The 15890-nt window shown below is 39.2% G+C and overlaps 1 long non-coding RNA gene across 1 annotated transcript in view; it reads left to right on the forward strand.

Moving 5' to 3' along the window:
- Nucleotides 1–704: 704 nt before the first annotated feature.
- The window catches only part of LOC148186654 (uncharacterized), a 34485-nt gene continuing 19299 nt past the window's right edge, over nt 705–15890 (forward strand). Inside the window, exons 1-3 of the long non-coding RNA XR_015779541.1 lie at nt 705–826; nt 914–1004; nt 3389–3637. This is a non-coding gene — a long non-coding RNA (uncharacterized LOC148186654). The remainder of the gene's footprint in view (nt 827–913; nt 1005–3388; nt 3638–15890) is intronic.

Consider the following 15890-nt stretch of genomic DNA (forward strand, 5'->3'; position numbering starts at 1 on the left):
GCTGCCAAGTTTCTTTCTGTGATCTTTAAGCTTCTTTCTGCCTGTAAATCTGCATACATACTATCGTAGTTGTAGGAGTAGTTTTCAATATTTATTTTTATTTATTTTATTTTATTTTTTAATATTTTTGCATTTAACAGCTCCTCTTCTCTTTGAGAAGCCCTTTTCCCATTAGGTGCTGGTAATTTTTATTTATTTATTTTGAAATGTGTTTTATTTTTACTTCAGCTTTACAAATGTGCTGTATAGCTTTCTGTTTTTTTTTTAAATTGTTTCACTTTTTGGCATTGATTTAACAAAGTTCATAGCTGCTTTGACATCTATCCAGTCTTTTATTGTAAAATGTTTAAGTACGGTGGAATGTACATAAAATCACAGGAGAATAAAGATAAAAAGGAAGAGAGGCAAAAAAGACAAAAATATTTGATCCATAGTGACAAAGTGAACGCACTTTTAGCAATTTTTAGCAAATCAAAACCTGAAACCTCTCATCTACATTCAAGTATTTAGGCCTTCTGCTGTGGCACTCCAAACTGTGGCCAGGTGCATCCTGTTTGCTTGAAGCTGTGGAGTCCACCTGTGGTCAATGCAACTGATTGGACACAGATTGGACAGGCACACACCTGTGTATATGACGTCCCAAAATACACACTGTATGTCAAAAACAAAGCCAGGAAGTCCCTGTGTGTGTGTGTGTGTGTGTGTGTGTGTGTGTGTGTGTGTGTGTGTGTGTGTGTGTGTGTGTGTCTGTGTGTGTGTAACAAGAAAGGTTTCAGCTTCATGCACTCTCATTTCTCACAGACTACACTTTGGACAGAAATATTATGTATATATATATATGTTTTTACAAGACAGCAGATATTATGAGAGTATTCTCCACAATGAAATAACCTGGTCTGCTTCCCACCTATAGGTGTCGCCAAAGATTTCTTTCCTCCTGTGTCTCTGCTGAGGAAACTGCCAGTGAGATGCATACGGGACATCTGAAAAACAACAGATTTACAGTAAGTATGTTTACCTGTAGGATGAAACTTTAACTCAGACAATGATACGTCTCTTTATGAGTTATGTGGATTGTGTACTTTGAGTAGATTTAACTGTCTTTATTTATATACGCAGGTCTGCACACATGTTAACCTGCTGAGAACATGAGGACTGAAATAATGATATCTGCACAAACCCAAGTGTATCATCATTGCAGCCAATGTTTAATTTATATCTAAAGGTGCCAGTGAGGCTGCTCAGGGACAATTTGTGTTAACAACATCATGAATCAGTGAGGAGAGTTAAGAAAAATAAAGCAGGTTTTAAGAGGGCTATCAGAGGCTTTATTCATATGACCTCAGTGAATATATTGTGTTATATAACTTATGTAACTTAAAAGATGAGCTGACCTACTGTGCTAACAATTTTTCTCAACTCCTCAGGATTATATTATTTCGGGGTGAGTCATCACAGCTTAAGACAAGAATAGATTTCCATGTAAAACAGAAATGGTTGAAATTATGATACGACAAGGGTGAACTTTTTCTGTTTTACATGGAAATCTACTGAGTTTGTTAGTGTTTTTTGGCTCTGACACTGACTAAATGTTCTTTTAACAGTTCACATATGATTCTGTCACTACATTAAAGTACAATAACAGCCGTGTTTACAATTTAAGACATATTTCACATTATCTTATGGCTGTCAAATATGAAGATTTGTTGCTTAATTTAGTGAAAAGTGTGAAAAGATGGTGAAACTGGTAACCCGGCTCTGTTCCACCAGCACCTCTAAAAAGCATCAATTAACACATTAAGTGTCTCCTGTTAAATTTGTTTTCACCTAATAGTGTCAAGTTGCAGTTTTATTTGGGGTTGACTTCAGGAAGTCACTGTTCTTTGAAAAAAAACCCTCAAATAAACAAGTCAGTCAAACAATCCCCTGTAAAACTGCATTTTGACACAACACTTCAATTTTTCTTTTTATATAAATTAAAGGGGCAATTTTAAAACACATATTTTTCCTCTTATCCGTGGTGCTATTTATCAGTCTAGATTGTTTTGGTGTGAGTGTTGGTGCCTTTTCAATATAATGGAGCTAGCTTTTGGTGCTCCAGGCCCCAAAAAATAACATTTGAAAAACTCAACAGCAATGTCTCCTTCCAGAAATCATAACCCCGTAACTCGAGATAATGCACAGACCCTGTTTTGAGAAGAAGAAAACACGTATTTACAGGTGGATGAGCGGCCCGCGCAAAACACAGCTCAACATTAACAGCGTCCTCCTCCGTAACGTTAGCTAGCTCAGTGATTGGCGCGTGTAGTTCAGAAGAAAGAAAATAGTTCCTACGTGAAACTGTGGATTATCTTGAGTAACCCTGTCATTATTTCTGGACAGAAACATTGCTGTTGGGTTTTTCAAATGTATTTTTTTGGTGCTTTGAGCACCATAAACTGAGTGCCATCTAGTTTCATCATGTTGGAGAGAAGGCGGATATCTCTGCAACCCACACCAAAACTAGACTGCTAAATAGCACCACAGGTAAGAGGAAAAATAATTTATTTTGGGGCTAAGTGTCCCTTAAAGAGACAAGATATAACGTGGAGATTAGTGAGCCGTAGAGCTGCTCGTAGGCAGATTATTTCACCTTTAGAAAGAACGAGGGCTTCCTGTTTCCAGTGTTTATGCTAAGCTAAGCTAACTAGCTTCTGGCATTAGCATACAGACACATAAGTGTCGTACCAAAATTTCATGTGTGTATTTCTTATTCTTAAAACCCTGAACTATTCCTTTAAGCCTTTGACCCCTGTGAAAATTAGCTTGATTTCTTTCAAAAACATGGGAAGAATAAGAAGCTCCGAGTTACAAGAAAATTAGCAGAAATTTAGTAATGAAAAAAGTAAAAGTAACGAAAAAGCAAAACAAAAAGCTTAAAATAATAATAATAATAATGATAATAATAACAATGCTAAGCATAATAATAATAATTAATATAGCTGTCTGGACATGTTCCCTTTTTTAATGATTATCTCCTAATAATTTTCTCTCTCTTTCTGTCTCATCCTTTTTAAAAACTAATCTTTCTCTTTTCCTAATTTCTTGGAAATTGCAGAAGATTTCTGGCCAAGTGGCTCCTTGCCTTTTTAGCCATGTTTCAAAAGAAATCAAACCAATTTGCCCAGGTTTCAAAGGTTTAAATGCATGTGAAGCACATCTGAACGAGCACAAGAAAACTGATGCTGATCCAGGTTTCAAAGGGTTAAGTTTATATTACTGAGTAAACTGTCACAGCACCGCTAATGATCTCAGCTCCAGCCCGTTCACCTGGTCACAGGTGGCGTTGCTCAAATGCTACTCCCCTCGTCTAAAAGTATACTAATGGGACGTCTTCAATTCTTCGCAGGATTTCGGATTGGACCTGACACTCATCAAGCTTCAGGTCACCGTGAGTCAACTCTCCTCCTCTGCAGATGGAAACAAACCCAGGTGGAGGTTTGAGTTGAGATGAGGCAAGGAGACATTTTGGGATCCACAATGACATCACTTGGTCCTCTGGGAAATATGATACCAGCTCCTGCAACAAAGACACTCTGCAGGATCTGGGAGGATGACGTGACGATCCACGAGTGACGTGAGCAAGCTTTTAAGGCAGGTAAGAAGTGTTAAATGTCATTTTATTTCACAGGTGCTGATCTGATACATGTGACACTAAGGGTGAGAAAAATCTGCATTTAATCACATTAATATTACTTTTTGAGCTGATAATTGGCCCCCAGAGGAAAATGTGTTAAACCTATAAAGAACTTATAAACACTTACAAAGAAACTGCACCATCAGTAGGCTTAACAGCTCTTTGCTTGTGAATATCTGTGTGTGCATATATCTGCTTTTGGTCTGTTTCGACTCGCCCAAATTGCCTAAAGTTCTATTGAATTGCAAAAAAAAACGAAGCCTCTTTGATTTCGGCAATAACATGCATTCATCCAATAGCCACAGTGAGCCTAAATTAAATGAAAACTTCTAATTTTACAATGACAGCACACTAATTTCAGGTTTTATGAGGCAGACTTCCTTGGACATGTTGTTTAAGTGAGGCAGGAAAATGTGAATGTGCATCTTAATTAGAACGGCGTTAAGCTTCCTAGAGGGCTTTGCTTTTGCGCACATTAATTTGGGCTCTTGCCAATCCTCTACAGATCAGTTGACTAATGTGTTGACAAGTGGAGGAAAGTTATCGCAGAATATCAAACAGACCACATTCCCCGTCTGCAGCAGCCTCTAGTACTTGCTGCAAACAGTGTGTGTTTGAAACTGTTTTGAATATTAAAGAGGGAACGATTTGACTGTTACCCTGGGCTAGAAGAAGTGGAGGTAGATATCAAGCTGCAAAAAGGACAGAGATTTGATTCCCTTCAGTTGAGGTCTCTGTTATGTATTTACATGTATAAACATATCAGCGGAGTCAGACACCTTCTGTTTTCTAATGTAAACCGTTATCCGTTGTTCTGTTTAAGGAGCTAAAGCTGCTTATGAATTATAGAAAACACATTTGAACTAAAAGTTGCACTGTTCCTGCTTGCAAAAACATTCGGCTGCTCCCATGTGTACGTATATAAATGGATGTGAGATGTAAGATGCTTAAACTGCGGCGAAGAAATCAATGAATTTGTAATCAAATGAAGAAAAAGAATGTGCTACAGCCTCACAGATTCCCACGATGGGATAGTTTTTCTTTTTAACAGCAGTTTTTTTTTCATCCCTCCAGCTTTCACTTGTTAAAAAAAAAAAAAATCTGCTTCTCATCTCCCCTTCGCTCCTGTGTTCTTTTGCTTTCTCACAATTTCTCTAATTTTCACTACATCTCGCTCTGCACTCTGCCTCATTCATGTCTACTTTTTCTTTCTTTCTTTCTTTTAGTAAATTCTTAATTTTTTGGACAGCAGTTTGTGTTACAGAACATATATCGAGACACAGTTTCATTTCCCCAGCTGTTCAGATTTTCCAAAATTTGAGAACGTCACGCGCAGGCTTGAAAGAAAAAAAAATAGTAGTCAGAATAGCAAAAAAGAAAATAGGGACATTTATATGATATCTCCACAAAATCTGGCTGGAAAAGTCTTACAAATTTCACCCACAAATCCCCAATGAACACATGTTTCTGAAGGCGAAGAAAAAAGTTATCTTTTTTCCATAACATAAATATAATTTACTCTATCTATCTACTCATGTATTGTCCGGGGTTCAGGAAGTAACCGACACCTTCTGAGGGCTTTTTTTGCAAGCAGATATCAAAATACCAAACAGATATTTATCAGGGCGCTTTGTCTGAAAATCAGCACATCCTAAAAAAGAAAGTGGGGAATGTTGTAAGCGTCTAATCTTTTTATCATGGGGTTGCATTTCCTCTCACCCCTCTTAACCCTTGTCTTCGTTTTAGACAGTCGTACCTTTGCTCCAGTCTCCACATTGTTCATAATCACCCCCGACCGTCTCCTCTCTCCCTACAGATTTAGCTGTAATCCCCCATTTCTGGTTGCTACATCTGCACAGCACTCAACAGCTGGGGACAAACAGACATAGACCGTGTGTGTGTGTGTGTGTGTGTGTGTGTGTGTGTGTGTGTGTGTGTGTGTGTGTGTGTGTGTGTGTGTGTGTGTGTGTGCAGATGTGTGCATGTGCCCATACTTTGGCATCTGGTCAGAACTTAAGCCCAGGAATAGCTAATGCTTGTCTCCAAAAAAGATGTTGTGACAGAGTATTTGTGTCTGGCTGAACGATTCAGGAAGCTGCAGACTGACACAAATAAGTATCAAAGCAAACAGATAATACCATTTAGAGTGTGCAAAAAGCTGCAAATAGAGTGCGTCTAGTCTGGTTTGTCAACAAGTCTTAAAAAAAGGAAATCCGGACTAGAGATTACATGTTTTATTACCAGGAAGTTGGATTTCACACGTTCTGTTCGTGACTCTGAACTCCTGCCAATATCTGAGCTTCTCAACTCACGGAGACTGAAAGACGTTTTTTACGGTTTAATTTCAAGCATCTGAACGCTATATCCTGTTCAATTTTTAAATCATCCGTCTACAGCCATGCTAGCAGTTTCTGGAGGTGATACTTAAGGCCCTGACACACCATGTTGGGCCACTGGTGGGCGTCTGTGTTGCTAGTTTTTGTGGTTTGTGCTGCATAGTTGACTCCGTAGTCGCCCTTGTCGGCTGATTGAGCATGTTGAATGAGTGGCGGAGATTGTAAGTCAGAGAAATCGCTGATTGGCTGTTCATCTTAAGCAAAATAGTGCACAAGAAGAGAAACAGAGGTGAGGAAAGCAAGCAAATATCTAGTCAAGAAGGTGCCCACTCACAAGTTGTTTTTTTTTTGTCTTCACTTCATCTATGCGTCCAAATGCACAAATATTTTCACAACAACATGGACATCTAGAATTAACAGTGTGTTGTACAGTATGTTTAACTGCTACGTTTGGTGCGTAGGTATAGCTTCGGCTGGAGCAGCTATGTGACCCGCCCACCATATCAATGTGCAATATACGTGCAATATTTTAAAGGGCATTGTGCAATGTCTGATATACGTTACTTGCTATGAATTGACCTGTGCAAGGTATGTGTGCAGTTATTATGTATGGCATTTGTGCAATGGGTTCCTCCTGTATTGGCGGCAGGCAAGTTTTGTTTTGATAAGACACAGCCGGACTCTGTGCACAAGCAAAATTTTGCAAGCCAACAACTGATTTTTAACACATATAGCATGCTGACTTTTGCTAATTAAACTATTAAACTAATTAAGTATAGCTGAGGCTGATGTGATTTGTTTTGCACGTAGTTGGTCAAAGCATGGAAATTAACCTTTAACCAGATAATAGTGGTAGATGAATACTTCGGGATCAGTCATAGTCATAATGTTGTTCTGCCATAGCTAAAAAACAGGGATCATTAACGTCATTGAGGTTCATTGCATCATGAGTAGTTGCTCCAAATTTCATGACAGTCCACCCAAAGCTTGTCAAGATATTTCACGACATCACAAAAAAACAACTGTGATGAAGGAAGAAAAGACTAATAATAATAGTTTAAGTAATAGTTATTGAGATCAAAGTGATGGACCAAATAACATTGTCATATTTGAGCTATGCTGCTTCTTTCCTGGTTAAAAGTACTCTCATGTCCAGTACAAGCATAAGGTTTTACAAATGTACAAATACGAATTAAATCACATAAGTTCACGCGGCATTAATATTTCGTAGGGGATTTTTAGTTGAATGACACATTGGTTTTGTCAAAACCAATTTTGAACATTTCATCTGCTGAACTCCAGTCTGATGAATCACTGATATGACGGGGCATTTTATTAAAAGGTAAAGTGTGTTGCACTCCATAACTATATTTTATACCTTGTGTGAGCATGTGTCAAATCTACTTACTTCAGCTGACTGCCTCAGATGTCACAAGGTATCTTGACTCACTCCCCTCGGGGAATGTTTTCCCAAAATGTCATATTGACAAACTAATTTTGCAAATGCCTTTCAGTTTCATTTTTTCCCCATTTTTTGTAGCCTTTGATGCAAACTATGACCGACACGCTGCGTGACTCAAAAATATACATCCGAGAGGAAACAGAAATACGGGAACCAATCTCGTGAAAACATTTTTGATTTTACAAACAATCTGTGTTTATAGGCTGTCAGTGTTTTCATCGTCTTTCGTTGACAGCTATATGCATTGGCTTGAGCAGAAAACTGTTTCTTATTCTGAAGCATAAATAATCTTTGAGGCTGAAGCCAAAGATCTGTTCGCAGCACATAAGACTCGTGTGAGTGCCACATTACACTGCAAAGTGTTACTGGCCATAATGATAGATGAGACGTTAACACAGACTGTTGCAGTGAAAGAAAGAAGGAACAGAAGTGGCATCTTGTTGCTTAAAGGATGGAAGATCGATATTTTTTATTAATCAGCCATATAATCATAAAGTCACAGCCTTTTCATAGGTAGATTTAACTGTTTTTTACAGTAGGTACAGCAGTTTTTTTAAAAGTTGGCAACGTCTGTGGATAACGTTTGCAGATTGCACGTCCTACATACCCTACAAATTTTTTCCCAGCTGGCAGCTCGGATTTACGGGAAACCCAGCATCGCATGAACGCAGCACGACTGTTGGTTGGAAGCCAGCAGAGGTCGAGCATTTAACAAGCCGCACCTGTGCCTAATCAAACCCCTGCCTTTATATCTGTGTGTCAGTAGACGCTGGAGTGAAGAACGACTTTTTACTTTAAACACTTCATGTAAAACCGTGGCTCATGTGGTATGTTTCACACGGTACGACCCCTCCAAACTGAGCCACGGTGTACTGTACCAGGAGGCTTCATGTAAAACAATTAACTAATAAAATCCCAGCATTTAACAATCACTCCCCATGAACCAACTCTTTAACTGACATCCCACTGATCTGCTCCAACATCCTCTGTCAGCAGGAAAATTTGACTTATAAAAGAAGATAGGAAAGGTTGGAGTTGTGTTGAGCATTGCATCAGTAGGTCTGCACAGTCAGGGTTTATGTGGGTGGGGAGGTCATCCTGCTGAAAGTGTGCTACGCTTTGGTCTGAACACTCATCAAACAGCTCATCAGCAAAACCAGCAGGTCGGCCCTGATGAGTAAAACCTGACTGTAAAACTAACCCAGCCTGGTTTGCCTCCCAGCAGGGCCGGAGGTCACACCGTGTCGTATCCATGTTAAATGGGTTTTAATCCCAATCCCTCCCACAGAGCATTGATAGAGCCATCAGATTTATATTGTCTTTTATTTTTTTTTCTCCCTTTGCATATCCACTTGTTGTTACTGCCCTCTCAAAAGAATATGCATATGAAACGGTGGAAGTGGAGGCAGCATTTAAAGTGACGGAGTAATAGAGAATTCCCATGTGGAATAATGCAACGTATCCTCACATAACAGTTCATACAATATCTAATTAAAATGCATATATAACATTTCGAATGGCGTCATCACGTAACGTTACATACTTAACATACTTAACATTAAGTTAGTACTTGACTTAAAGTTATGTCGGTTAGATTTAGGGAAAGAATTATGGTTGGCCATCTTTACATTTTGAACTTTACATTAAGTTTCGTACGTTGGGTTTTGGCAATAACGTAAAGTTGCGTAGGTGTGGCTTGGGAAAAGAATCACAATTTGGCATTGTCACATTGCATACTGAATGTAAAGTAATGTATTTAACATAAAGTTTCATAGGTTAGGTTTAGCAAAAGAATCATGGTTGGGCGTTGCATTAGTAGTTAATGTAAAGGTACGTCGGTTAGGTTATGGCAATATTGTAAGTTAGGTTTAGCAAAAGACTCACGGACAGGCTTCATGTTATATTCATAATGTAAAGGGATGTACTTAAAGTAAAGTCACGTCTGTTTGTTGTAGGCAAGTAAACTTATGTTTAGGAAAAGAGTCATGGTTGGGTGTTGTCATGTTATGTGCTTAATGTTCGTAGGTCAGGTTTAGACAATAATGTAAATTTGCAAAAGTAGTTTAGTTGGGTGTTATGTTGCGTACATAATGTAAAGGGACGTACGTAATATAAAATTATGTAGGTTAGGTTTAGTAGTTACATAGTTTAAGTTTAGGAAAAAAATCATAGTTGGGCATCCTTACAAAAGTAGTTAATGTTAAGTTACATACTAAAGTAAAGTCACGTAGGCTAGATTTAGGCAATAACGTAGAGTTATGAAGGTAAGGTTTAGGAAAGAATCATGGTTGGGCGTTTTCACGTCAATAAAAAGTTATGTAAAATTGCTTTGGTTTAAGAAAATTATAAAGTTAAGTTGAGGATAAGAATCATTCCCAAGTTATGTACTTGATGTAAAGTTACGTACTTAATGGTTGGGCATCATTAAGTTGTGTACTTAATTCAGAGTTCGGTACTTAACGTGATGACGTAACCTAAAATAACTCAAAGTTAACTTGGTTTCATGTGGTTTGGAACACCTGTCTCCTCTGAGTCATTTGAGTTTGTTTGACTCATCCAACAACCGCGATCTGCCTCCTGAAGTGGACTTTTAGTCTTTATATCACTTCTTTATTTCTGTCAGCACACTCTGGTGCACTACTTCCTGTAGGTATACATACAAAACAGACCAACAGTCCACGAGAACAGTCTAATTTATTGAAAACTGTATTTTTTTATCTGTAAATAATTTAACAAGCGTTTCTCACTTTTTTTTACTTAAGAGGCTCAATCTTCAACATCTCAAAGCTGTCAAATAAATTCTGACACCTACATATACAATATATTAGATCATGGAAGAGATGATTAACAGCCTGTAAAATTAAGGAAGCACTTCCCATAAACGCCTTTTGTTTCCCGTCAGAGAGGATGTTTCTACTTAAGCCTGTGTGCTTTCTTTCCCTCTCACTTCCCTGAACACAATTGAGATTTTGGAACAATTTCTTTTTCCCACCACTTTCACTTTTTCCCCCCAGCAGCCACTGTGAGAAACTCTGAAAGCATTAGCAACGTTTACGCTGAAAAATTGATCTAAAAAGTAATCTTAAAGATTAATTGATGTTTAAATGCCAGTTTGCACTTCTGGCAATCTCTACTGGATCCAACTTTTTTTTTAAGTCCCGCACATCTTATTTCACTTTCATGAAGGATGATAATGATTTTTAAGTATTTCTTATCCATTACATTTCTATGCAATTTAAATAAAAGAGACTTTTAACGGAGAGCCTGGGACTTCCTAGTTCATTTCCCCTTAAATGACCCAGAGCAAACCTCGCTCCCACTGTGGCAGCGAGGGGCAGGAGTCAGTACTGACAGACGCTGATGACTTCCAGGCACGGCCTCAGTTTATCCTCGTACCGCTAATGCTGCTATCCTCAACTACACCCCATTAATAAGAGTTTGAGAGCATTTTTTTGAATGGAAACCTAGATGTAGAGAAAGAGTGATTAAGAGACCTTAGATGGCATTTTATCCTTTCCAACAAGGATATATGAGAGGAGGGAAGTCTGCAGTCGTGACATCTGCACCGACATACACGGCACTAAGCTCTTAGGCCATCGGGATGTGTTATGAAATACTGTTTATTTCATTAAGTGAGATCAAATTGAGGTAAAACATACACATCTGCAGCATTTGTGTTTAAATCTACAAATGGATATTGAAAGAGCAAATAAAGTAGATGCAGGATGAGTAAAAAAAGAATGACGCATGAGACGTGGTCTGTGTCACAGGGGGCTTTTTTGAGTGCAAATGTGTGTGTGTGTGTGTGTGTGTGTGTGTGTGTGTGTGTGTGTGTGTGTGTGTGTGTGTGTGTGTGTGTGTGTGTGGATACATGCTTAAGGCAGTACTTATTCAACAGAATGAAAACAAGTCAGAACACGGTTACATGGTTCACCTGTCCTGGCAGAGCTGTTACACAATCCCTGCTCAGTTAAAAACACATCACAGTGAAGTAAAGTAAAAACGACACTGGTTTTCTGCTGATATCTTCCACAAGTTATTATTAGGCTTATTCATATTATATAATTTTTAATTAGGGTCACCATGGGCAGTGGTTAATTCAAATTCTGTGTTCGCTTTACGTAACAAATGCCCCTCCTTGCAGTGTGGCTGCTCTGTCATGGATTGTTTTTCTTAGATAAATTTGTCATACATTTGTCACCGCAGACTGAGCAGACGATGTCTTCAAGTGAGGTTGTGTTTGTTGTTTTAATATGAAGACTTACTGTACATTTGGACGACACACTGACTTGGTATTCACAGTTTCGTAAGTGGAAATTTCCCGATAGCTCCAAGTTGTGACTTACACAAGTGTCAGAGTCTATAGAGATTTTTTGGTCCTAAAGATGATAATAAAACGCAAATAACACCAAAGTATTTACATTTTTGTAACTGCTGCCTACAGCTACAGTCTTCTTAAATGCCAGGAAAAATGTGAACTTGAACTCCCATGTCAAAAATACCTCAGAAGTTCATTTTGAAGGCAGTAAGAGTACAGATTAGCTACAAAGCAACATTCCCAACAACCTGTAGAAGTTTAAGGTCTTATGAAAAGACACTTCAGCTGTCAGGACACTTTCTGTCCTGTATTATTACTTTAACCCCGGTATGTTTAAGCGTCCTTAGAGCTTGGGTATATCAACATTTATAACAGACTGGCTTTTCCCCCGTCTCTACTTTGATGTGAAGTTGACTGGCTAACTGGTTGTGATTTTAGTGTACAAAAGGTTAGTGGTATTTATTTTTTCATCCAATCAACAAGAAAGCAAAACAGTATATTTCCCAAAATATTCAACTACCCCTTTAACTTAAGTGGATTGCAAAAAATCTCTTTACTTATCGTACAGAAAACAGTACGGTGTTGAAGAAGGGCAAACCAAGCGGAAACCTCAGAGGATGGTTGCTGAAGCCGGTGTGAAAGAGACAGAGAATAGCGGCTATATGTTTACAGCTAGTTTAAAAAAAAAGGAAAAAAAATGGTTTTGGTCTCTATAGGTAATTTCAAAATTCATGAGAACTTTATGGGGGGTGACTTTTTTTTTTTTTATAACTCCCCATTTAGATCTCATTAAGGTCCACATATGTTCATATTTAAGGGCGGGGCCACTTGAGTGACAGGCTGTCTATGAGGCGTCCTTATAGTCTGAGTCAAAGACTTCGCTCCTTCACAGCTCCAACCTCCTGTCCACAAATGGTAATTTCCAAATCCAAGACACCAAGATGTCAGAGACCAAAATGTTGAAGTTAAGGCTTTAAAATGGCAAGTTCACAAACCAGCAGGTGACGTCAGCTACATCCTTGCACTCTGGGGCAAACTCACTAAAACAGCCTAAAACATTTCTTTAGGAGAAACGCGCTGCAGCTTTAGAAACAAAGCCAATGGCTGATGGCAAAAGCAAGGTCACCTTTAGTTTTAAGCTTCGACTTCGGAGCGGCCAGAAGGGCCCCACCCGAGGATCTAAGGCTGCAGACTGGCTCATAAGGTGTCAACATTTCTGTTATGTAAGTTGGGGCCAGACCCAGATGAGCTTTAAAAGTTATCAGTAAAATCTTAAAATCAATTCTAAAATAAACAGGGAATAGAGGGAAGCCAGGATTGAAGTGAAGTAATGTCGTCTGTTAAAACCACTGAGAAGCTTAAAGCGGCTGCATTTTGTACTAGTTGGAGGCAGGAAAGTGATTTTGGATTTATGCCAGAGAGGAAGGAGTTGCAGTAATCGAGTCTGGAGAAAACTATTGTAGTACATTTCCCCATACTGGCCAAAATAAAACAGATTTCCCACATTGACCTGTAAATAGTCACCACATCACCAAGCTTCCATCATCACCTATTTTATGAGCACATGCAAATTTATTTGGATGTGCCACTTTCAGATAATACTTGGCACTTACTCGGCCCTCCACACCCTTTTACCCAGCTGCTACAGACAACAGGGAGATCACCAATCCATTTATGACAGATAACCAGCGAGGAGAGTCCATCATAGCTGCATAGTACCCACTACCCCACTGGCCAACATGAACACTCCAATTAATCCTTCACTAATACGATTTTTCACTGGAACAGTGAAATTTGCCAATAGCAATGGGATGATTTAGAGCACCAGACTGGGCTGAGCCCCTCATATCTCCTGAGATGAACATAGCTTACTTTGTATGCACTAATGCCTCCTTGAAGCCCATTGGTGGAAATCCAAATGAGGGCACATCACCCTGGATAGTATCCATATGTATCAGGCGACCAAGAGGTCCAGGAGAGGCTGCAAACAGACCATCCAGCTGTTGTGCCAGTTGTGTGGTAAACACAGCAAGGATTAGCCCCTGCTCTTAAGCTTGGAGATAATGATTCGAAATGGCCCACGGTCAAAGGTCACTCGCATGTGTCCTGTTTTGTGGCCGTAATAATATGCTCCCTGTATCCTGTCTGCATTTAGAAATAAAGAGACCTCTGGTCCGCGTTGGCGCCTAAGTATCCATCACACTAATACACACCATTACTGCCAGGCTAAAATCGTAAGCATGTGATAAACTAATATGCATGATCCCATGCACAAACAAGCAGCCACACAGAAAAAATCACATATGTATAATACACACAGACCTTTTCCCCCTTCGATCAGCGAGAAATGCAGAGACTGACTTAACAGGCACTCAAAACCTCTGGATAAAGCGTATAATTTGCACCAGGTCGTATGAGGTCTTTTCATACATTATGGACATTAATAAGTGATCTAATGTATGAGTACAGCTCAACTCATTAATGTCAACTGATGAATATGACCTTAACTCCCTGCAAATATTAAATACTGTTGCACAATGTCAACAGACCGGAAAGTATAATCTGTCTCTGCCGCAGCAGCAGCTGTAGTTATTTGATATATTCATCGTAAATGTCCTCTGGTCCAGAACTCAGAAATCCGTACGGGGCCATAATGTACCTTTGGAGTTCAAAGCTGTGAAAAGCTGCGGCAATGTTGATGGTGGAAAGCAGAATAAAACACGTTCTGTTTCAATAGCACATTTCTTTCATAATATCGTTAGTGCACAAAATGTACGCCCTTAACTGACCACATCCTCAAGGTTTCAAGGTTTTTTTTAAATTAGTACCTAAGGGTAAATTTGTTCACATCCTGGTAATATAATGATAGTATCTGCCGTTAAGAGGCCCTAATACAGCTGTTAGATTAGTTCTGCACAACACTGACAAAATGTTTTCCAATTTATTCCTGCTTTAGCTCAGCAACCTCCTTTGATTGTTTCTGTGAATTTGACATCTTGTCATTTTCCTCACCGGTGAGGTGCTTCAATGCAGAAAGCTACTGATTCAGTATACTGTTTTCAGCTCAAGGATTCAGTGGTTTGTTTGTTTATGTCCTGAACACCTCTAGAATGCTAAAAAGGATCAATTATCTTCTCCCGAAACAAAAACAAAAACCAACCCAGCTCGAGGTCCACTCACTAGCTTTTTCTTGGTCACCTGTGTGTCCCCGGAGGGAGACGGATCTGTTGACGTTAGGTCGGGTTGACGTTGTTATGATTTCATCAATGGAGAATGTAAAGTTGACGTCACTCTGTGTTAAATGTTTTAAACGGGGGCACTGTGGTGGTCAAGCAACAGCATTTGGACAAACTAATCATGGATCCATGTGACGGCAGCATGAAGCTGGATACAGACACGTATACAGAACCTCAGCTCTTTTGGATTACACACACTTTGGTGATAGAGGAACAGAGTGTGTATTTCAGAGATGCCGCCCCAGTCCCCCACAGCGTGATGTACCTTTACATTCTCTATAGGATATCACTTTATCCGTGATAACTTAAAAGTCAAATATCAAGTTTCTGTTTTTTTGGACGTGGGGAACAATAGTGTGCGTTTAGCTTGGACGCTGAAGGTAGCTTTTGACGTCACACTCGTATGCCGAAAGTGCCGACAGAGCGGTGCTATTTGACAAGTCGGAGTGAGAACGTGCAGCTTATATAACTACAGTTTTCGTACGGAGCAGCTGTATTGGATTTTGTCAGGTTTGGTGATGTTCCTCCGGCTTTTTGAGTTGGAAATCTGACTTCAGGGTGCGTTCCAGTTCAAACTTGACATTATGAACTTGGAAATTCCTTTTCCCCAGTACAAACGGTCTAAATCAATGTTTGTGTTTTTGCTGCGTTTTCATGCCATGTTTATGGACCTCAGAGATTAGCAACTATATCATCAGACTATCAGACAGCATGATTTCTTAACAATAAGAGTTACCAAATTATCAAATTCAGGTGTTTGTTTTCAAAAGGTTCACAGCTGGGAGAACGCCCCCCTCAACAGCGATGACAAATGTAAGAACAGATGACTTCTTTCCCAACTCTGTCTTGTCCGGTCACTTTC

This window comes from Plectropomus leopardus, chromosome 17 (assembly GCF_026936395.1).
Source record: "Plectropomus leopardus strain MGB_pleo_1.0 chromosome 17, ASM2693639v1, whole genome shotgun sequence".
Taxonomy (NCBI): Eukaryota; Metazoa; Chordata; class Actinopteri; order Perciformes; family Serranidae; genus Plectropomus; species Plectropomus leopardus.